This window comes from Tenrec ecaudatus, chromosome 10 (assembly GCF_050624435.1).
Source record: "Tenrec ecaudatus isolate mTenEca1 chromosome 10, mTenEca1.hap1, whole genome shotgun sequence".
NCBI classification, from domain to species: domain Eukaryota; kingdom Metazoa; phylum Chordata; class Mammalia; order Afrosoricida; family Tenrecidae; genus Tenrec; species Tenrec ecaudatus.
In genome coordinates this window covers 71482820-71507597 of record NC_134539.1, presented here as the reverse complement: position 1 = coordinate 71507597, position 24778 = coordinate 71482820, and the positions used below count along the sequence as shown (strand labels likewise).

General features: G+C 41.1%; 1 protein-coding gene and 1 pseudogene across 4 annotated transcripts in view; one reads left to right on the top strand and one right to left on the bottom strand.

Moving 5' to 3' along the window:
- The window catches only part of TRPM3 (transient receptor potential cation channel subfamily M member 3), a 1016950-nt gene that overhangs the window by 555335 nt on the left and 436837 nt on the right, over positions 1-24778 (bottom strand). The window lies entirely within an intron of this gene.
- Positions 7505-7919, top strand: LOC142460195 (RWD domain-containing protein 1 pseudogene; annotated as a pseudogene).

Below are 24778 nucleotides of genomic sequence, written 5' to 3'. Positions count from 1 at the left end.
GGCGACAGAGAGGGTAGGAACAGAGAAAACTGTCTATGAAAGGTAAATAATCAAAAAATGCATGCCTAATAGTTCTCTAATCCAAATATATCCAGGAGTCAGCAAAGTGGACGTAAAGCCACCAGGCTAATCATGAAATATACTAATCCTCTGCTGTTTAATTTAGATTTTAATGACTGCTGACCATAAGGTGATTATACTTCCCTCTGACCATTGCCAAAAACTCTTGTCATCTAAATCAGTTGGTCATATCACGTGGGAGAAATAACTGGATAAAATGTGATCATGAAAATACATCAGTAATTTGTTTCTGAAATAGGGAGGGGAAAGGCCTTAGATCAGCAGAAAAATAAAAGAGTTGGAAGTCGGTAACCTGCTGGGAACTTATTCATGTGACAGGGTTTCTGCATCGATTGCTCTGCACTTTTGTCGACTCCGTCCGGTCATGAATGATGCACGGAACTCGGGGAAGCTCAGCTCTCCAGCGGTTTGCTGCTGACTCAAACATGGAGCACACAGAAGGCAGAGCTACACAGCTTGCCTTTGCTCGTCCCTTCCACCAGCTTGCGGTGCAAATTCTCTGCGCCTGCTGTGCGCTTTCTTCCCTAAACGCTCAGGGGTCCTGTTTGTCAAGAGATGCATTTGCTTGAAACACACACAGAAGAGGATTTGAGAAGAGCAACCGTTGGAAAAGCTTGAATTATCCGAGTCACTGTCCGCTGAAGCCCCTGCGGGTCAGGTCATTGTCACGTAGTAGTTGTTTATTTTCATCATGATGGCTGGAGAGGTCGAGAAGCTAAGCAGAGATGCCAAAAGTCTGAAATTATTCTCCCAGTGCAGTTATTGCCTTTTTGATCATCAATATCTAAATCTTTGTCTCTTTAGCTGATCTGAGCAGAAATTTCACTCTTATTCTCGCACATGCAACACTCTTCAGGGGGCTGGATATGTTTCCAACTTCACTGGTGGAGTTGTAATTTACACACTGCATGTACATCAACCCTGAGTGGTGAGAATGGGTAGTTCAAAAGTTGCTGATTGATGAGCTGACAGTTTGTCTACCCAGATGCACAACGGAAGAAAGGCTTGGCAACCTCCTTCTGAAAAAGTAGCCATTGGACACCATAGGGAGGAAGCATAATTGTCCTCCAACCTATGGAGTCACCCGAGTCAGAACTAACTCACCAACAGTGGTTGGTTTTTGTTTTTATAATATGCCAAACTCACAAGGGTGTCCCTTTTACTTCAAAATTTGTCTATGCCTGTGAGTCTTCAGGGAAAACAAGTGAATAGGTGAGGTGGCTCCTGCTCACAGAGGGCATGCGGATCTAAGGCAGCTTCAATAGAAGAGAAGCTGGGAGAGCAGGAGGGTCTGTAATTCGGGTGCTGCGCCTGACGCCACTGACAGCCTCCCAGCATCTTCTCTCCTTGCTTCTTAAACAGTGGAGCCTCCCTCTCTGTGATCACTTGGTTAGAGCTTCCCAACGTTGTGGACAGTGTAGCTGTGCGAGTTAGTTTGGACCGCTTTCCAAGCCGTATGTTGAGGATGGCAGAGCTGTTTTGCAAGTCCTGTGATTTCAAATGAGAAAGAAGGAAATCTTTCTTGCTTGAACTATGGTCCTTTTGGGGTCCTTTGGTTCCAAAAGCCTTGGGGAAAAGTTAATAAAGATGGGATGATGGAAGAGAATGTTTTAGGAAATTAGCTTAGCTGTGCACAGTCCAGAATAAATAGGGTCCCAAAAGATGAGAAAGTTGTTTTCATAACATTGCAATCTTGACAAGAAAAGAAATCAGATTAAAATAATATTAAACGTTAGAAAAATATTCAGCTAGAACACCCTCTCAGAAAGTTTGGAGCAGAGAATTGTCTCCTGCTATAGATTGCTGATGAGCCAAGACAGGCTGAACAATTGGTTGCTGGATCTGAATCCCTGGACGCTAGGACAAAATGATCCAAAACATGGATGGGAAGAGAATGGAGGTTAAAGCCTTATAGATTTGAGTCTCAATCCAAGTGTCTTCCTTTTAAATTGTAGCATGCAATACATGAATAAATTAACAAACAAATAAATAAGTAAAAACAAAACATAACAAATGGCAGGATGCCAGGGATTGATTGATTGATTGATTGATTTAAATGGAGATGTTGGCACCTTCCTGGTAGCCTGGGAATCCAGGTAGAACTTCCAGCATCGAGCCTCGTTCATACAGAGGGGATCAGCAGGTGTCACCTGTATGTGCCTCTCCTCCACCCCTTCAAACAGGTGTCACAGGCAGCCTGTTGCCAGGAAAGTGAGGAAGAAGGAAGTAGAAAGAAAAGGCAAAAAATGCGACTCCGAATTTTCAGGTACCAGCTCTGATTAGCCATTAGGTGTTAGTGTCACTAGCCCCAGAAGCGAAAGAAGCAGCTTCAGAGAAAAGTTCATTGAGATCAGCATTACAAACACGTACATCTGATTTCTTTACATAGGAAAATCCAAACATTTCAGATCCGATTTCCAGCAGTGGGTGGAATGCTGTCATCAATGACAACTCTTCCAACACCCGAGCTTTCTCGATTTTCTATAGCAGCTGTTTAGTAACAGGACTGCGTTTTGCCTTCAGGATAGTCATCACTTCATAAAATGACCTTGGGTTGTTAAGCCTGTCATTGCTATGTAGCATGCTACCTTAGATTTGCCTGTTTGTATTCCCAATAAGCCCGTTGATCTATCCACCCAGGTCTTCAATCATTACCACATATTGTCATGTGGTAGATCCCCTTCAAAGCACTTACTTTATAGTAAAACATTTAATCCTATTAGGTACACACTATTATTACCCCATTCTCTTACCAGGAAAGTGAACAACAGAAAATTAAGCTTTGTCCCCTTAATCACATAGCTCTTGGGTGGCAGAGACAAGACCTGTCCCTGAACAGTCTTGCTTGGGACCTGTGATGATACTGCCCCGTCAATGCCTCAGAAGGATGTGTAAAGCTGAAAACAATTCACAATGCACTGCACAGAATCAAACAAAACAAAAAGTATGAATTCCCTACCATTGAGTCATTTCCAACTCACAGTGACCCTATCAGATAAGGTAGAACTGGCCCCCTGGGGGGTTCTGAGATTGTAACTCTTTTCAGGAGTAAAACGCTCCATCTTTCTCCTGGTGGTTTCAAACTGTTGACCTTGAGGTTAGCAGCCCCAGTGTGTAAAAAGGAAAAACCCAGTAATATAGATGAAGGTTAAGGAGTAGAGGAGAGATGTGACTTAACCATAGAAAATACAAGTTTAATGCTCTCCTAAATTTGAGATAAAAATTGAATGTCAAAATTGTTGGCAGAGTCTCCAGGTGGCACAAACAGGGAAGGGCTTGACAATTAGTTCAAAGCAGAGGTGCCCCGGAAGACAGGTCCGGAGATCTACTTTCTGAAGGTTACAGCCTTGAAAACCTGTGGAGTCATTTCAGTCTGCATGCGTGGAGTTGCCTGGGATTGGAGAAAATTGAGAGCAACTAACAACAACAACAACACTTCTGGCCAGTTGGCACAGAGCGGAATAGAGTGTATTGACATGGTCCCCATTGTCTATTAAGAGGAAGACAACAGGTTCACAAGGAACACTTGTATCCTTACCAAACCCAACCCCTACTATGGAGCCAATTCCATCTCATAGTGACACTCTCTAGTGTTTCCAAGGTTGTCGATCTTATAGGAGTAGTAAGCCTCATCTTACTCCCATGGAGTAGTTAGTGGTTTTGAACTGCTGACTTTGTGGCCAGCAACTCAGTGTGTAACACACTGCACCATCTGAACTCTGTATCCTTAACAGCCCTTTATTTAATTTCCCAGTTCTGAGCTTGAGAAAGTACAGAGGTCTCCTCAGTGATTAGCCCCTGACACCATCTAATTGCTTTAATTTTTCTTGCCAGCGATAGAGCTTCCACCCATGCGCATGTTCCCAAATACCCACTGAGACTTTCTGGAATAAGATTTTAAAGCCGACTGTAATATCTTTCCCCATTCCACTTTGTAGATTATCGATGGACTCGAAAGCAATTGGTCTAGAAAATTCTATTTCTTGTGTCTCCTAACATTAAAACTGAGAGTTTTGCTGTTCAAACTGGCAGCTCACATATGACCAGAACTCTGTGATGCCTGAATTAAATATTATTTAATAGCAAAAAATAAAGAAAAACATTGCTGAAATAATGCTGGAAATAAATGTTAAATTTTCCAGTGGTACAAAAGCATACATGATTACTTATATTTTATTTCCCCGGGTACCCATGAAAAAGAGAGCAATGTACTAATCTAAAGGAAATATATATACTCCCATCACATAAAATTGTTCTAATTTAAGCTTTCCTTGCTGGACCATTTTTCTTCTGTGTAAAGAATATATATTTAAATTCCATTGAAATGGGAGCTTTTTGGATAATAGTAAATAACTGCAAGAACTACAATATGTTTTCTTCTGGGTCATCTAATAAAATCTATTATGGTTATGATAATTGTTAACAATCTAATTCAAAAGCCCACATTTAATTTCTACTTCAGTAACTACATGAACAGGTAATGCTAGTGGTTAGCTCTCATTTAAATTGCTGTCCAAATATTGTACAATATTTCTCTGTACAGGAGGCAAACAGCTTGTGCGGCTGTGTCTTGCAATATTTTGTACTCCCACTGGTATCTGAGTAAGCCAAGGAGAGAATTTCCTGGTAATGGATATGTGTTTATTCCTGCTCATATCATATTTCTTTTATGTTTTAAAGGAGAAAAGATACAGCTTTTGGTCACTTTCACCATGAGATTTTGAAGACTTGAGAACTTGGGTATCTCTTGGCCCTGTTATGTCATTGTTAACTATTGCCAATGTCATGGAGGAAAATTTAATATGCCTCTTCTACCCAAATCTCTGTAAACTCTCGCCAAATGACTGGGCGGGAGTATGCAAACAGGGTGTGTGTAACACAACCAGAGGGCCAGTTTGCATTGCCTCGCTGTACAGGGGGCCTCATTGAAGCGGCAGCAGATAGAACATTTCCAGGACCGTTGAGGAGCTTCTGCAAGAGCTCTGAAGTGCCAGAGACCATGCGATGAAATGCATCAGAGACGGGGCTCCCGAGACGCAGCGTAGCTGTGCTGGAACTCAGGGGACCTGGACTATGGGACTGCGAGAGAGTGATCCTTTCCGTCTACTGATTCTGCCTTGTAGCAAGCTATTTACTTCCTGAAGAAACCTCCTTAATTGTGAATAGTGTCTCTGAGTTCAGCCTGAAGTAGCGAGCCAGCAAGGAATGGTTGATGTCAGAGTAGGGAAAGAAGGGTGGAGCGTGGAGGGATGTCTGATCCCTGCCGCAGGTCAAGAAGGAAGCCTTGCGAGGTCCTGTATTTTGACCTCCATTGCCATGTGCTCTAGTCAGAAGGCGCTGCTATGAAAGTAATCCATAACCAGCTGATGCGTTGATTCCTACTCAAAGCAAACCCAAGTATGGCAGAGTAGAATTGTGCTGCCCCATGCATTTCTTGACTGTGACCTTTGGAAACACATGACCTTTGGAAGCAGATACCACTCCTTGAGACAGCTCTATGTGGGCTCAACCCACTAGTTGAGCACTTCACTGTCAACAGGATAAGGTCCCAATCCTGCTTCCCTACATCAGCATTTGCTGAACATCACACTGCATCAAATACTTCATCTACAAAGTGAAGAGAGTAATAGTTTTACCACACGGGTTGTTACCCAGGCTAAAGGAGAAGTCACAAGTAACGTGTTAAAACAGTGCCTGCCACCCAGTAAATGCTCTTGGTGTTATTACTTAAAAAAAATAAAGAGAGAGAGAGAGCTTGCAAGTGTGAACAATAGGAAAAGTGTAACTTTAAGTGACTTTATATAAAGCAGGGGAGACATTTCATAATATCACTGGGTGGAGAAAGTTTGAATGAGAGAAATCCATTTAAACATATAAAAATAACTAACTCTATGTCAAAGATGTTTAGAATTGCACAGATATATGCATATAGGCATATATGAGAGAGAGAGAGAGAGAGAGAGAGAGAGAGAGAGAGAGAGAGAGAGAGAGAGAGAGAGAGAGAGAGCCCTTGCGGTGTAGAGGATGTGCATTGGGCTGATGGATGGTTAGCAGTTCAAAGCCAGCTAGCTGCTCCTTAGGTGGGGAGAAAGAGGAGGCTTCCTACTCTTGGAAAGAGTCAGCCTCCACTGGCACGCAGCTGTTGCTCAGCAAACTTGGCCTGGCTTTGGGCTCCTGGCATCCTAGTCCGGAACACTGCAGCCCGAGCCTGGCAGGCTGCCACAGACGCTCCGGGAGCAGCCAGCCCAGAACCTACTGCAGCATGCCACCTCCTTGCCTGGGCCATCTACGGGGCAGCGGCCGGGGCCATAATGATGGCTTACAGGGAGGAGTTGCTCAATGAGCTAGAGACTCTGAAGTCCATCTGCCCTGACTCCTGCACAGTGTTGTGGTCAACTCTGATAGAAAGCTCCAATGAACAGTGATTTAAATAAAGTATTCCCAGAAACGCCACCTAGTAACACCACCTCTGTGACATCAGAGGCTGGGGGAAATAACAATAGCTACTGATATCCATTGTGTTGGAATCATGTCTGCCTCCTAGCAGTGGCATCGCTTAGAGCTGCCCCATAGACTTTCCAGGGCTGTACATCTTTACACAAGAGTACTGTTTCATTATTCTCGTGATTCCTGTAGGCTGGTCAGCCAAAAGTGTACCATAAGTAGCCCACAATTGCCAACATCTAGATATCACTTAAAAACTCTAAATCTGCCTTGTGCAAAGGAAAATGAGGCTATCTTTAAAATATTCTTAAAATCTGATTGAAGGTTAATAAATAGATCTAATTACTATTAAAGGGATATCTAATAAACTCTTCCAAGATGGCACCTTAAAAATACAGTACATTAAAGCATAAAATAAATATTGTACTAACTACTGTTTAAGTTACTGAAAATGTTCCCTGGTAATAAGAGGAAATCTTGGAGGTGGGGGCCTGGCCTCCTCTAACTCCTCAAGGGGGAAGGACCATCATTATCTACAGCAACTGAAGGCCATTTTAAGGTTAGACACACCCTCACCCTTCAACCTTCCACACCAACTGACATCAGTCATCTTTGCCACACACGCTGTGCTTCTCAGCTGGGTTCCATAATTAATCACAGTGGCCACACAGAACTCATAGACCATGCTCACCATTATGGACTTTATTAGGGAAGTTGCTTATCAGGTGAAAAATGCTCTGGATATAGTTGTTCAGTCCGGGCCATCTCCACTCTGCCATGCCCCCAGGCAGACCTTCCTCAGCTTCCGGTGACACTTGGCCTGTTCTCATGCTTTCTAGACCATGCTCAAGTTTATATGTGGTGAAAAATGTCCCGATGATGACCCCCTTTATGAGATATTCTCCAGGGAAATCTGGCAGATGATAATATTTCCGAGCTTTAAATGTCATTAACATTATAAGCAGAAGAAATCTTTCACATGGTAATAATCTTTACTCTAGTATTAGATATATGAGAAAAATTAAATGAAATAGTAGATAAGAAGAACAAAAAAACAGAAATAGCAGAAAATGAAGCTGAAAAGTAACCATTTCATTGTACTTCTGTTAAAAGAGAAGAAAAAATAAATTCAGTGGGAAACCAGTATTTGAAACAGATCAGAATATTGACACATCTGATACGCAGTTCTAGGAGGATGCTGGAAAGTATGTGCAAGTAGATGAGTCTTTGTTCCAGGAAATGGATGATTTGGAGCTGGAGAAGGATGAGGCTGATCTGACTAGAATCCTCCTGATCCAAGAGGGACTCCACCAACTACAGGACTGACCCATCTGCAGAGAGGTGTGAACTACAGGACTGACCCATCTGCAGAGAGGTGTGAACTACAAGACTGACCCATCTGCAGAGAGGTGTGAACTACAGGACTGACCCATCTGCCAAGAGGTGTGACTGTCACAGCATCTGTGGTGATACTGAGAGGGATATGCTCTTCCTTTATTTTTTTCTAAGAAAAAAATCATTTTCAAGAGAATATTCGTCTGATAACTTTCATCATTAAACTTAATAAACTGGCTATATATAGTCTCTGAAAACATATACAGTTTCTGAAATCACAGTGACAATTCTACTTTGTCCTCTAGGATCATCTTGATGACAGGGAGTATATATATACTAACTTTTAATATTAACCCCTTGGTAAATTCTAAGAACAAATTCTACTTAAGCATGCTCATGCCAAATCTGTACATAGACCAAGAGGCAGATATTTGAACAGAAAAAAGTTTTAAAAACAAGAAAGATGTGTGTCATGGTTTTATCTTTTCACTATACTTATTTAATCTGTATTCTCAGAAAATAATTATTGGTATTAAATCCAAGAAACTGGATTGCCTAAATGCATCAGCATTCGAGAAAGGTTCAGTAATAACTGTAAAGGCAGATGACACAAGTTTGCTTACTGAAAGCAAGGAGGACTTGAAACACTTGCTGTTGAAGATTGAGGACTGCAGTCTTTAATGTGGATTACAACGCAATGTCGAGAAAATTAAAATCCTCATAACTGGGCCAGTAAGCAAAATCATTATTAACAGAAAAGACAGAAGTTGTCAAGGATTTCATCTTGCTTGAACACACAATCAACATTCATGGAAGTAGCAGTCAATGATGAATTGTATGGGATATCAGCAGCACAGAACTTCTTTACAGAGATATGTCACTTTAAGGACTGAAATTTTCTGACCCAAGCTTTGGTATTTTCAATTGCCTCATATACATGTGAAAGTTGGCCAATGCATACGGATGATCATAGAAGAATTGATGCATTTAAGTTGTGATGTTGGTGAAGAATATTGGAAGTATTATGTCTTGCCAAAATAACAAACAAATCTGTTTTAGAAGAAAGACAGCCAGAATTCACCTTGGAAGTGAGGACAGTGAGACTTCATCTGACACACTTTGGTTGTGTTATCAAGGGAGACTAGCCTCTAGAGGAAGACACCATGCTTGGTAAAGTAGGTCATTGAAGAAGAGGAATGCCACAAGAGATCTATGTGCATATATTTATAGGTTCAGTGTTAAGGTAGTAGATGAACATTGCGTCTCTACTCAAGTACTCCCTCAACACAAGAACACTTTGTCCTATTAACCTGAGATTCCATGATGCTCACCTTCCCAACATGCTCACTGAAGACAAAGCGGGTGCATAAACAAATGTAGTGAGAAAAGCGTACGGTGCCTGGCTATCAAAAGATACAGCATCTGGGGTCTTAAAGGCTTGAAGATAAACAAGTGGCCATCTAGCTCAGAAGCAACAAAGTCCATATAGAAGAAATGTAAGATCTCTCTGGAGATAGAGTTACACCTCGGTCCTTGGCTCCACACGAGAAAGAATTCACACCGAAGCCTGGTTCATGATCTGAGCGAATTTAATGAGAGTGAAAAGAAGCTTCAGGTTTTACGCGGCACCCATAGGATTCCTTTAGACCATGCGGCCTGGCAGAGACTGCTCAGGTCACGCAAAGATCTCTCTCCCAAGTTTCCCCCACCGCCTGAGAAAGACCCCTCTCCCTTGCGGTTCCTACCTTTTCAAGGATTCCCGGGGGAGGCATGGTGAACAACCCCAGGTCGAGCCCATTGACTGAATTGCAATCACCTGGCTCCGGTGGGCTGATCCAGGTTTAATGCCCAGCTGGGAAAACCTAAGCTTTTGTTCTATGCTTGGCTCTCCTGGGCATACGTCAATGGATATCCCATCCCTGCCTATCTGCCTAACAGAAACACAGCAGCCTCTGTGATTATGAGGTGTCAATGACATCAGGTAGCAAGCATCAAAGACTCAGAACAAAAAATCATATCACTGCCAATGAGCGGGAGTGGAGAGTGGAGACACAAGGCCCATCTATAGGCAGCTGGACATCCCCTTACAGAAAGGTTGCAGGGAGGAAACGAGCCAGTCAGGGTACAGTATAGTAACGATGAAACATACAACTTTCCTCTAGTTCTTTAATGTACCCCCACCACTACTATTATGACCCCAATTCTACCTTACAAAATCTGGGTACACCACAGCATGTACACGGGTACAGATAAGAGCTGGAAACACAGGGAATCCAGGACAGATAAATGCCTCAGGAACAATTAATGAGACTAGCCATACCAGGAGGGGAAGGGGAAGGTGGAGCGAGAAATGGGGGAACCGATCACAAGGATCTATATATAACCCCGTCCCAAGGAGATGGGCAACAGAAATGTGGGTGAAGGGAGACATCGGTCTGTGTAAGACATGAACAAATAATAATAATTTATAAATTACCAAGGGTTCATGGGGGAGGGAAAGTGGGAGAGGGAGGGGAAAAATGAGAAGCTGATACCAAGGGCTCAAGTAGAAAGAAAATGTTTTGAGAATGATGATAGCAACAGATGTACAAATGTGCTTGATACAATGGATATATGTATGGATAGTGATGAGTGTTGTACGAGCCCCCAATATAATGATATTTTTTAAAACAAAGAAAAAGAAATGGAGGCATGCCCTGGATGAGATAGGCTGACACGGTGATTGCAACAATATACTCAAATATCCCAATTGTGGGGATATTTGGTGCAGGACCAGGCAGTGTTTGGTTCTGTGGTGCACATGGTCACTATGAGTCAGCACTGACTCAGCGGCACCTAACCGAAACATCAATGGTGAGCTGTGCTCACCTCTGTGACCTTGTCCCCCTGGAGATGCGGATAACAAATGCTCTGAACACAACCACCCCCTTGCCCATTAGGCAGACTTAAGCTTACGTCTATTGAGTCTATAACATTTACAAAACTGAGGCAAGTTGTACTTCATAAAAGTCATCTAATTGGTGTGTTTTAGTCTCCAGTAAATCATAAGTATTAACAGATATCTGTGTCCTTCATCTACATTTCGAAATAAAGCAATTTAAATAATCATTTTTTCTAGTTTAGTAAAAGCAAAACAAGATTGTAGCCCTACTGGTGTAAAACATGTAACCAGCCCTCCCTACTAGTTCTAATGGGGAAATCCATGTCAATGGTTACTCTAAAGAGAATGTAATAATTGGCACCAAGATAAGCTGCCCCTGTCAACAAAATGCAAACAGGACAGAGAGAGAAATCAATGGTTATTACAAAGCGAATGAAGCCTTAGACTCAATCCAACATCCATTGTGTTGTTTTTCTCTTTGCATTACTTTTTGAATTCTTTCTGCATACTTTTTGGATACTTTTTTGAATTCTTTCTGAAGTTTAACTGTATACTTATGTGAAAAAATATGCAAAAATTTAAAATGTATGTATTACAGTATTAGCATATTATATGCACAGGTCTGTATGGATTACATCTATTTGGAAAGCCAGGAAAAAGAAAACAAGATATAGTCAGTGGTTTGCTGTAGACAGTTCACAACAGCCTTAACGGAGCTGGTTATGAAATTTTCAGGAACTTTACCCAAGAGCCGCCGCCACCTTGACCTCAGTCATGGAAATATTCCCTCCACAACATCGGCACATGTTGCAAATGAGAGAGTTTGTTTGCTTCCAGAGATGGTTGTTCAAGTTTCTAGCACATGAGTGGATCTTATAATTCAAAGAAGGGGCTGGCTTTCCACTAAGCCAGGTGGCCGTCCTTGGGAAGAGCAGGAAAGCTCTAGGGGTCCTGGATTGGGTGGAGAGTTCTCTGCAGCAGTTCCTCCCCCTGGCAAGGGAGGGCTGCACATGCAGCAGAAAGCCTTTGGGAATCACCAGAGAAAATTGCTCCGTGGCTCTTAGCATCCTCCTTTTCTTAGCAGGTGAACAAGGCTCCTTCCCGCCTCTTCCTTTCATTACAGCATTAGCATATTTCCCTGCCTGCCTGAGAGCAGGTTGGAGACCTGAATTGGGGGACACCACCACTCTGTCTCCAACCCCGGGCAAATCTAGAGAATTGCTTATGAGAATTCCCTGGGACATGAAAAATGTCCTCAGGCCAGAGGAGGAACCAGATGGTGAGCTGCTGCTTCTTTGCCATGAGACCAGAAGTTGATGGTGTTCAGCTACCAGTGCCGATGGTTTTAATTAACTATTCTATGGGCAAATCCCAATCAAAAGGGAGAAATAAAGAACAGGATTTAAATTTGTAGATGGAATCTAGACTTTCTGGATTCATTGAAGCAAAATAATCCACAGAAGTACTGCCACGAGATCATCTTTAAACTTTACACTAAAATGATCCCAGAAATAATATTTAAACCAATGTACAATTTGTCTTAATATATGTATGTCTAGCTGGAGAACTGTCTCTCTTTAAAAATTCGCTGTGAGTACAAATTGATGACAGATGAGAACTTAGGAGGCCAAAAAATTCAATGTTCTCACGGCACTCTTAACTCATAACAAACCCCACATGACAGGGTAGAACTTCCCCTGTGGGATTACAAGATGGTGGCTGTTTACTGGAACAGAAAGCTTGTCTTTGTGCAAGAGAGGAGCTGGTGGTTTCGAATTGATGATTTTGCAATTAAATTAGCAGTCCACTCTAGCACCAGGGCAGCGGGTTTCAATCAAGGGTGGTAGAAGAATTCGGAGAAGGAGAGTGGAAATAGTTCAACAATTTGAAGAATGCCGTCAATGTTACTGAATTGCATACATAAAAACTAATGAAATTGGGTATGATGGCCTCTATTTCACACACACACACACACACACATACACACACACATGCATGCATCATAGCTGAGGCTGGGGCCCAGGGGAGCAAAGCACAATGTACTGAGAATCAAGTATCAGGATCATCTGAGACAGCACACACTGGAACTACACTGAAAGGCAGCAAACGTCTGCCTTGTTCACTGTTCTGTGCACAGGCACACAGAATGTACAATACATATATTTGAAAATGGGAACTGATACATTTTCCTGATATACAAATAAACATTCTAAACATACTCGACATAAACAGTTCAAAAATCCTTCACTTTCAACCCAATGGTGTGTCAGCCACCATATTTCAAATGCTAGTCAAGTGCGCAGCTCCATGAAGTGCACTTTGGAAATATTTACCCAAATTATTAAGTGTGCGTACCCTTTTGACCAATAACTCAAACTACAGAAAATCACCTTACACATATTTGTGCATATGTTGACAACAGTAGACACATGGTGTTACATCTTTGGCTTTTTTTGTGAGGTAGGGTGGTGGTGGTAATTGTAAAAGCCTGAAACCCATCTTCTTTAGGTGACTTGGCACACAAATTAAGGTACAGCCACGGTCACAAATATATGTATATGCTGAAATCTTGGACATAGCTCTCGATGCTGGCGGCCTGGTGGTTACGTAATGAGCAGTCTGAAACCACCAGAAACTCCATGAGAGAAAGAGGAATGAGGCTTCCAGTCCCACAAAGAGCTATAGTCTCAGAAACCCACAGGGGCATGAGTCAGAATGGACTCATGGCAGTGAATAAATGCTTTCTACATGTGACTTAACAGGAAAATAAGCAGATGCATGTGAATATGTAAGTGGTCTTCCCATGTATATAAACATATATTTTGCCTATAGAAATATCTTTAAAAGATTCAGAATAAAATTTTTGTTTTAATTTTTCAATGTATCATTACTTGGAAGCTAATACATATATCACTCCATATTGTACATATCGCATCAAGCAGAATTGTACAATTTCTACCACAATCAGTTTCGGCACATTCTGTTCCTTCTTGAGCTCCTTGGCATTGTCTTCCTTTTACCTATGGCTCCCAATTTTGTCCCCTAAAAGCTGCCCTACCCCCAAAAACCCTTATCCTACTTGCTAACCTTTTGGGTTCATTAATCTTGGGTTAACAAGATTGTTTCTTGAGAGAGAAAATGTGGGACTGATTCGTTTCTATCGTATTTTTCACAGAACAGAGTCATGAGTCTATTAGTGTCCATAACATATTCTGTGAAAGAGATTTGGTCATTGTGTGAGTGCCTGGTCCTACTTTTTCTTGAAATATCTTGAATAATCTCTCATCACCAGTGTGCTGGAAAGGATGTTTGTTAGGTCCTCCACCCACATCACAAGCAATCTCTTCATATTTGACGTAGATCTTTCTTAACTTTCCATTAGCTTTGGGGCTTCAGTGGAGCCAATGATTTAACACCATTGAGCTAGTTTATTGTGCCAAGCTGACTGATAAACACATGTGGGGTTAATTGAAGGGCAGAGGGATAAGTGGCTCCATGAGCCTCACCTTTCTAGTTCTCAGGTCTCTTGCTTTGTGATGGTTGCACCAGGGTGCAGCTGCTCTAGCAGTTCCTTGCTTCAGCTTGCAAGGCTGACTTCCTGCAAGACATCCCCAAGGAGAAGCCACATGGACCTACCCCGATGCAGCCCTGGGTGCTGGAGCAGCCGTGTGGAGACCCCTGCCAGCGCTGAGATGCTTATACATTCACTGATTCAGCTTTCCTCCTGCAGTCGGCATCACTGCGTGTGTTTTGTGAGATGGAGGAGGACTCTGTGGATTGATGTTGGACATATGGGTTAATGTTGAACTTGTGGGCTTGGGCAGCACTGGGTTGGGATGTTTTCTTGATGCACACTTGATCTTTACATAAAACTGTCTCTTATACATGAGTTTCTGTGTATTTGTTTCTCTGAAATGCCCAGACTTATACAACTGTGGATAATTTTTTCTGTTCACAGTTTTGAAAGTTGTCATAATTGTTTTGTGAAATATGCCTAAACCATGAGCAATAATATTGGCTGATCTTTCTACCTCCATGCTATCTAATAACTTTTAGTTTCACTTCCAAATTAATATTTATCCTTTGCTCTTGTTGCTGTTTTCATGCAGAGGGATTTTTCTGCATTGGGGTCATGATGCATTCTGTGGCAATATTTTCAAGAGAAAATCAAACAGAAACATGTGACATGAGCCAAAATGTGAAAATACATGTTTCTATGCTAAACATTTTCGACAGAAAGAACAGTACTTACATAAACCAGCAGCACAGGCATTTCTTAACTTTCAAGATGTGGTGGTAAATTAAAAAAAATATTGCTCTATCTGAGAGGGATTCAAAGGTGTGTGAGGGTGGGGGCTGCCCTGGGTGACGCTGTCAGAGGGGTGACAGCGAAAGGACTGCGTAGGAACTTGGGCAGTGTTTCACAGTGTGCGCCAGGCAGCACAGTAACGGTGCATAGAAGACACATAGGCTACACTTGTTACCTGCAGGAAGCTGATGCACCCACCACCTTTTGTTCTCGAAGCAGATTTCTGATTAGAGAACTCTAGGTCTACGTTCAAAGTCCTCTACCTTATAGAACTATGGGCATCTATGTGGGCAGATGTTCCCCCAAATATACATTATGTGACACATGCCTGTACTTTCTTGTGTCCTTTAAAATGTTTGCCATTGTAAACATTCCTTATGTATTTAACCAATCACCATAAATAAAAGTGAAATGCTTGAAATATTTAGACTTTCAAATATCATAATAGGCATGTGCTTAGCTAAAGAAGCACTTGGGATTTGAAGAGCTCACCAGAAGTGTCTTTCTCTCGTCATTTTGCTTTTTGAAATAGTACCGGGCTAGTATTTCAGCTGCCAGGGTCTAGTGGAGGAACCCATTATGAAATGTAATCTCTGTGCCTAAGATTTCAACTAAAATATGACTTCCTTTTACAGTTTTGCAAACGCAGGAAGAAATGCAGCACAAGCACCCCATCAGGGTCTAAGGAAGAGGTGGCAAAAACACCACCGTTCTCTTTCTGGCACTTGGAGAAACTACTGCCAACGGGCCACGGTCTGCTTTCTCAATGCGTTTGTATGTAACTTCAGAATCCTGCTCAAAGGACTTATGAAAAGTTGAGCCATCTGAGAACCAATATTCCCATTAGCCCTGAACGACACACCCTCATACCTAGTTTAAACGCCTGGGAGGCTGGGAGAGGAAGCCACTGTGCTGACATGGCTAGGGTTCTGTATGCACAGAACGAATGTCTCAAAGAAAATGTATGTCTGTCCCCATTAGAGTTAGTGGCTAGTGCTCAGAGTAAGCAGAACAAGTTGAAAATGTACAAGGTGAAATTCACAAGATTAAAAAATACACCAGAGCAAAACACCAGTAACACAGTCCACAAAGACAATGGCCTATACCGTGATAAGTAGCCATTGGGGTCTCCATAGCTCATGATTGACCATCTACAGTCATAATGATTGGTATCTTCTAGTCTGGCTGGATAAAAGCAGAGTGGTGATATTTTTTTTTTAAAAATTGAAATAATTAGTCCAACACTAATGGATCACTCTATTAGTCTCAGCCAGTCTCCATGAACCTGAGACCTAGAAAAAGGAGATGGTGCCCAGTCACCTATGTCAATTTCTCTTTAAAAAAAATCCTATACAGAGTGGGAGAAAAAATGGAATGAAATCATAGAAGATAAAGATTTATTGGTTGAACAGTGACGTAGAACCCTGGAGAGTATGGCCCACGGCCAACTCTTTAGATTTGTAACTGAACTCAACCCATTGGCTTAATTTTCAGCCACACTCTAAATAGGTCTAGAAGGAGATCGATAGAACAAATGAGCTATGCACTCCTTAGAATAATCAACCACTGGAGATAAAAGGGGAGCACTGGCCCAATGACTAAGCTTGGAAGACTTAGGGAAGAAAAAGGAAGTGAGAGAGGAAACACAGGAAGAAGTTGGGATAAGTGATGTTACGCTGAGGCGATTACAATGACTGAGATGAGCCAAGAAGTGTTTGAATCATCGCATGTAAAGCTGATGATGTGTTCTGTAAACTGTCGTCTGATTTATAATGAAACAGTAATTCAAACATAGTAATGCGCACGGTGAAAAAAGTATGCATTCCCTGGAGAGATTAAGGAAAAGTCTATCTACACGGTCTATGGACACTAAGATGGGATGTGGCTAGTCCTGAAGGAATAACAGTGAGTGGTACATTCTACACTGCTCCTTAGAGTGACTTCTGCACTAAGAAATGTCTGCTAAGTTTCAGCGCATCATAAGAATGAGTCAGCCAAATAAAACTGTATCTTTGGTGTCAGGTCAACCCATCTTCCCAAGTTTCATTTGGTCTTAGTGGTTAAGTGTCTGGGTGGAAAGGAATGATTTCTAAAGTCCTTTGCAGCTTGCATATTTCAAACGAGACCCTCTGAGGTATGCTGGGAAGTAAATTATACTTTATTAAAAATGTACGTGAGCCCTCCCAGTAGAATTCAGTGCCTGTTTATGCAAATTGCAACTGTATGCTCCCTCTCCAGCTTATTTAGTAATTAACAATACTTGTCAGTAAATCTACTTGACCTAGAAGCCCTGGCATATACAGAGTGAAAAAGGGCCTTTCTCTGTGGACGTGGAAAAGCTGGTCCACTCTGAAATGAACTTCTGCCAGACCACATTACTCCCAGTGACCCTCTTATCACATTTTGAGAGCTAGTAAAGACATAGAGGTAAATATCTGACCTCAGGATTTGCAAATTAGGAGCCCTGATGGCAGAATAATGGTGAGCTCCTCAAAATCACTAGCTTCTCTGCAAGAGAAAGATGAGGCTTTCTACTCCCATCAAAACGTACAGTCTCATAAACCCACAGGGGAAGTTCTACTCGGTCCTATAGGATCATTATGAGTTGGAATTGACTCAAGGGCAGTGAGTTTGGGGATCTTTCTCAGAGGATTTTCAATCCAGTCAGAACAACAACACCCTAATATCAGCAGTACCAAGAAGCAATTTATAGTGGCTTTTGTCAAATTCACTGTCAACTCTCCAGACCTGAGTCAAGGCCAACTCCATATATACAAAGGGCTGGCTTTGTGGTGCAACAGAACTGACCTTCATACTCAGAAGGGGATCAGACCCTTTGGAATTTAATATTTTTGAGTTATGGTCATAAAATTCTTAGTTTATCATTGAAAGAGTACATTGTCATTGCAGAGTCTAGTTGAACAATGGGGAACGTGGCAGGGTTTGGTACCTCTCTCTGCACACTTGGGATGGTTTCTGCTCATTCTCAATCCTAAGCCTGCCCAGGGATCACCCTCATCCCTTTCCACTCCCAATGGGGCCTGAGTGCAGTCATCATATGACTATCCCTGGAAAACATTAAATAGCAACGTTTTTAAAAACATCGTGAGAGATCCAGAAAGAGAAATCTCATGAAAATGAGGTAAACCTTCTCTTGAATTTTAAATAAGAAGTCCTATGTTTTTATAAGACCTTGTTTTTTTCTTCACCTTTTCTATGTCACCAAATTGCTATCCTTTCATGTCCGTCTTTATTCCCAGAAACAAAAAAGAACTCAAAAAGTAGCATGATAGAAGGAGGTCAGGTGAGTAAGGTGTATGGGGCAAGAGAGACATGTGCTTTGTTTGCCCAAAACTGGAGCACTGAGATGGCTGTGGGAGCAGGTACATTGTTGTGGTGGCAAAAGCCTTTTTTTTTTTTTGGTGGCACCATGTTATGCAATCTTTTCAGAACCTCTAAGTAGAAAGCTTGATTAACAGTCTGACCCAGTGGAAGAACTCCAAATTCACTAGCCCCCTCACTTCAAATAAAACAAATGAGCATCTTCTTGATTTCACTTGATGAGCTTTTTTGGGGGGTGAGGTGATAATGATATTTTCCGCTGGCTTGATTGATGTTTGCTTTTGAGGTCGTAGGAATTGCACCAAGTCTCATCACCAGTAATGACCTTGTGGGAAAAATATCCCAGTCCCTTTGAACCTGTTCTTTCAAAGCATGCTGTGTTTCCACTGTGCGCTCTGTTTCCTGGTCAGTCAGAACCTAAGACAAAAATTTCTCAGTGACCCTTCTCCTTACCAAATCTTCCAATAAAATTAGCGGAACCAAGCTCCAAGGCAGTCCAGATAACTCCACCATCTCTTCAAAGGTCCATCATTGGTCTTCAAGCACAAGTGCATGATTTTTGTTAACATTTTTGTCCATTCAGGACATTGATGGGCGTCTAGAACGAGGTTTGTCATCAATCAACATTTCACCTTTTTTGAGATGAGAGAAACACTTGTACACTTGAGTTTCACCATAGTGTTGTCCTTGTAAGCTGCGTTCAACATCACAAAGTTTCTGTGGCGTTTTCCCTAGCAGGAAAAATTTCACAGGCATATGTTGTTCTCTTAAATCTGCTATCACAAAAAGCAAGGTTTGAGTGAAACTGATTTTATGGAAAAAATTCCCTATGACCAGAAAGAACCTTCCCAGGAGATTCCACTGGGTAAACTAACTCAGAGTGAGTTGCTTCGAGCTGTCCTAATGGGAAAACTGCAAAATACAAAAGCTCCACCTAGCAGAGCTTTCTTCTGCTTTTTTGGGGGGTGGATACTCCATCATATGTTCAAAGATAAATCATATATGCTATAGGATATTTACAAGGAATTTGGAAGATAGGCTCGCTTTCATAGAAAATCAATAGGGAACACATGAGGCAGTGAAGTCTAACTAGATTCATCACTCAATCATTACTTGCCTTTGGGAAAAGTGACCTCTGTGTTTAAAGGTCCTCATCTTTAAAAGTACGATAATGTGAGTAGCTCTCCCAAATTGTGGAGAGGGTTAAATGCTTAGAACAGCATTTAGTACATAATGCTGATTCAATGTTAGATTTAAGATTTCAAAGAAATGGAGTTTCTTGGGACACACTTCTAATGGTGCCAAGGCCATACATAGTAGAGTTCTTTGTTTGTTTTTAAAAATATATTTTGATCATTTTTTTGTGAATTGGGCAAAGATTTACAGAGCGCATCAGTTGTCCATTCATCAATTCACACAGATCTTGTTTCACATTATTGATTGCAATCCCCACAGTGTAACATCACTAATTCCACACCCTCCGTATTTCCCCTTTCATTGCTCCATCTTTCCCACTTCTTCTGAACTTTGCCTTTGGTCCAATGCTTCCCCTTTTATCTCAGGTGGTTGGTGATTCAAGGAAGGACTGACCTCCAGAGTTAGATTTGTCACCATGTGTATTTCTCTAGTGTTTGTCTAAAACTTGAGCCTGAGGGTGAGTTCATTTTCAGTTCTTGTGGCAGTCACCTAATCTGGTGTCGATTTAAGGATTGTGTGGAGAGGTGGATTCTAGGCCGTCAATCTGGAGATAGCCAATGAGACGTCTGTGTGGGCATGGCCTTCACCTGAGAATTCTGGGAAATCTGATACTTCCTCCTTGGAGGCAGAAGACACCTCTCTCTCTCTCTCTCTCTGCTACTCCCTGGGAGACACTGCAGAAGACAAGCCACATGGATGCAACCAGACCTCAGAAGCTGGGAAGCAACAGAAAGACCCCTGCCAGGGCTGAGATGTTTCCAATGACACTGGATCCAATGACTTTCTACCCACTGGCCTGTGATCTTCTGCATTCGGCATCATTGGATGTGTTTTGTGAGTCTAAAGAGGACTTTATAGATTGATATCAGAAATATGGGCTAATATTGGACTTATGGACTTGATCTGGACTGGGCTGGGATGTTTTCTCAATGTTCAATTGCTTTTGTATATAAATATCTTTTTTATACACATATGTGTGTCCATGGATTTGTTTCTCCAGTCCACCCGGACTAACACAATTCTATGTTGAGTTTTTTACGGTATTACAAAATGAAAAAAAGCTAAATCCATCCTTGTCAAGTCGATTCATAGGCACCTGATGGGCGAGTGAAACTGCTCCATGGGGTTTCTGAGACTGTGAGTCTTAATGGAAACAAAGGGCTACATCTCTTTAACAACGGACTCTTTTAGTTATCAGCGGAGTGCTTTAGCCCCTGCACCACCGGTGCAACTCCATACCATTGATAAAAAAGCAACTCTAAGTTTAATAATTGAACACCCATTAAAAAAAGGATCTTTAGTAAATTATCTGGATGAAAACATTGAATGTCATTCCTAATTGAAAATACATTCACATGCACACACACAGGAGAGCACTTAGAAATAAGAGACTTAGTTTAACTACATGTTTTGTGGATTATTTCAGAAATGATTATCATTGGTTTTTTTCCAACCTCAAAGAGTCTTATTTTGGTATTAGGCGGTTCTAATGAAAGTAAGCAAACATCTGTCTTACATTCTGGATCCTTAATTAGCTACACTGCCACACTGCCTCGTTGGCATTACAATTTTGGATTATTATAAATCAGATAAAACTACATCTGCCTACCCACCAATTTTTAAATTTTCTACTAGAGGAAACTTATGCTCTTTCACAGATGTAACATCATCAACTGATGTTTTAATTTAAATCCATACTGGGAAAATGCAGAAAAATTACATCTGTCTGGTTGTGGATATTTATCTGTAGCAGACAGAGTTTCTAAAATATCCATTCAATTAATGGTGTGTTCAGTTTCTGGCTGTGTACTCCCAACCGACCCCAGTGGCAATCTCAAGATCATAGGAATATATCAAATGTTCTAAGGGCAATTTACTTGGTGTTGACTGCTTTTCATTTATCTGCTTTGGATTTATTTATGTATTGGTCATTCCTAAGACCATTTTTGTGCCATTGGAACTAGGTTGAAATAGCTGAGGTTGGAAATAAAAGTTAGGAAACCATTCTAATGGTGTCAACTTCCTGACATTCATCTAATGCTATCTCGGTGATGCCTGACAATGCCTTCTGAGTTCATATGTCTTAGCATAAAGAGTAAAGAGAAGATGCCAATAAAGCAGGTGAGAGCCAAATAATAATGGGAATGGTGTAGCCCTGGTGGCTCCGTGGTTAAGTGCTCACCCCCGCTAGCCTCAAGGTCTGGTTTGAGCCATCACGGGCTTCCAAGGAAGAAAGACATGGCATTCTGCTTCCATAAGAACACAGCCTTGAAAACACTATGGGGAGCAGTTCTCCTCTGTCCTAAAGGATTGCTATGAGTCAGAATTGATTTTATAGCCATGGTCTGGGGTTTCATTCTTTCTTTTTTTAAATCTTCTTAATGGTTGGTCTGAGTACACACGCCACAAACAAAATTGGATGCTCAGAAATTCTCAGGACTACCTCTCTGAATACAAGAAATGAAGTAAACTGGAGAGTCTATTAAATGCCTTCCAGGTCTAAAGTCAATGATTTGATTGTTGTGAAGTTCAATGATTTTATGTGGCTTGCTCAAATCAAGGAATAGAGAAAGGGTTGCTCTGGAAGCCAAGATGATTTAGGTTGGGTAAAAAAAGTCAGCAGGTTAATGATATTTAAAAAGACATAGTTTTTTCTAGGAATTGTGTCTTATTTTGCTGGTGGAGACACAAAAGGGTCATGTAAAAACACAAAGTTAGCCCCTAATAAAATGTAAAAAAAAGAAAAGGAAAGAAGAAAATGATTAGGGCAAAGAATGTACAGATGTGCTTTATACAATTGATGTATGTATATGTATGGATTGTGATAAGAGTTGTATGAGCCGCTAATAAAATGTCTAAAAAAAAACAACAAAAAAAACACACAAAGCTACTAAATTGATATCTATTATAAACGACTTTAAGATAGCAGGAATAGAATAGTTAACATCTTAGAATACAATTTGAAAAAGCCTTTACCTGTAGATTGTATATGGAGATTTTGAGCGGGACTCTCATCAGAAATCTTTCAAATGTTCTGTGTGTGTGCTACAAGGACCAGCCTTTAATTGGATAATCCAATATGACAAGTAAGGCATTTTTCATAATCCACTGAGTGCTTCACAGTGGTACAGGCCTATATGACGGCTGAATCTCTTGGATTTTATAGGAATTGAAGTGGCTGCGTGACTGTGAGATAGAAATAATTTTATCAATAATTACCATGTATTTAATATCTACCATGTATTTAATATCTAGCCTTTACAACGTATCTTTCTGTATTTTAATGAGGAAACAAGCCTAAAAATGACTTACTCTGAAATTACATAGTGCCACAGTGATCTGACTGCCCATCGCAGTGCTTTGGTTGGGTGAAAACGGACTGAGAAAGGTGGTGAATGCAGCTTATACTAATGACTATTTGTGTATGCCTCTTTGTGTCTTTGTATTCAGTAGACTTACATGTTGAAAGGCATTATTCCCAGTATTTTATATGAACCGAACAAACTCACTGGCATTGAGTCGATACCAACACACAGGATTCCTATAGGGCAGATATAACTGCCTCCCGTGAGTTTCCGGGACCAGAACTCTTTATTTATTTATTTTTTTATAACTTGCTGGGGCAGAACCCACACTCCAAGAACTCTTTAATAGAGTAGAAACTCCCCGTCTTTCCACTCAGACCTGGCTGATGATTTCAAACTATCGACCTTGCGATTAATAGCTGAACCTGGAACCACGATTTCACCAGGGCTCCTAGTATCTTATAAAGGTCTATAAATGTTATTATTGCATATATGAGGCAGCTTTAAAACGTTTTTGAAAAACAGAATAAAAGGCAATGGAACATTCCCATGATCTTTTAAAGTCTCATATATGCATATGTGTCCGTGTTCGTGAAAAATTAGTTAATATTACTATAATTTAAATGTATCTGACAACTACTTCCAAAGATAAACTTTTTCAACTTCTGCCACCTGAAATTGATTTTAAAAATGCATTTAAGATGCCTTAGTAATTACAGGTGATGGAAATTCCAAAGTTGAAAACAAAGAAGTATTTGCATTTGGAAAGTACAGCCTTGGTAATATGTGACATTGGAGTTCTCAGGATAAGATTTTGTGAGACAAATAACTTCTTCGTTACGAATACCATTTCCAACAACACACACAGTAACTATGCACATGGGCCTCCCACAATGGGATTGCCAGAATCAAATCAGTGACATCTGATAAAAGATACAATCAAGAAGCTCAATACCATCTCTCAGAAAAAGGTCAAGTACTAACCATGGAACAGACCATCAGTTGCTCCTATAAAAATTCAAGTAGAAGTTGCAAAAAATCAAAACACATTTATAAGTACCTGTATATTGCGCCTGGATTTAGAAGCCATCTCAGAGTCTATGCGCTGACCAGTAATGACAAAAGACCTGACAAGTTGGGGGTGACATCAAGAACAGCATACATAAACAAAATAAAACAAAACCCAGGGCATTCAAATGACAAGAATAGAGAAAATACCATAGTGAATATCAGAAGAGACTCTGTAGGTTGCTCTAGAATGCAGACAAGCTAATGCAAAAGGAAGAAAGGTGATGGAAGAATGGAATAGTTTCCTTCCTTTTAAATAAGAGGATCACTCAAAAAAGACAAAGTAAAGCATTCTAATGAGTTATGCAAAGACCTGGAATTAGAAAACCACCAGCGAAGAACATGTGTGGCATTATTCAAACTGAAAGAAGGGAGCAGACCATTCAAGTCTGTGGTTATTGTTGTTAGGTGATCTCAAGTCCCGCTCAATTCATAGCGACCCCACGCACAGCAGCGGTTGCGCCATCTTGTCCTGCACCGTCCCCACCATTGCTCTATGTTTAAGCACATTGTTGCAGCAATGCGTCCATCCATCTTGCTGGGGCATTCCTCTTTTTTGCTGCTCCTCTACTTTACTAATCATGGGGTCTTTTTCCGAGGACTCGTCTCTCCTTACAACAAACACATCCTGACCTCTAAGGAGCGTTCTGGATGCATGTCCAAGACAGATTTGTTTGTCAATGGCGCTTTCACCATTCTTCACCAGCACTATAATCCAAATGCACAGACTCTTCTTCTTTGGGCTTCCTTATTCAATGTCCAACTTTCACATGCATAAGAGGGAATTGAAAATACCCTAGCCTGGGCCAGGTGCGC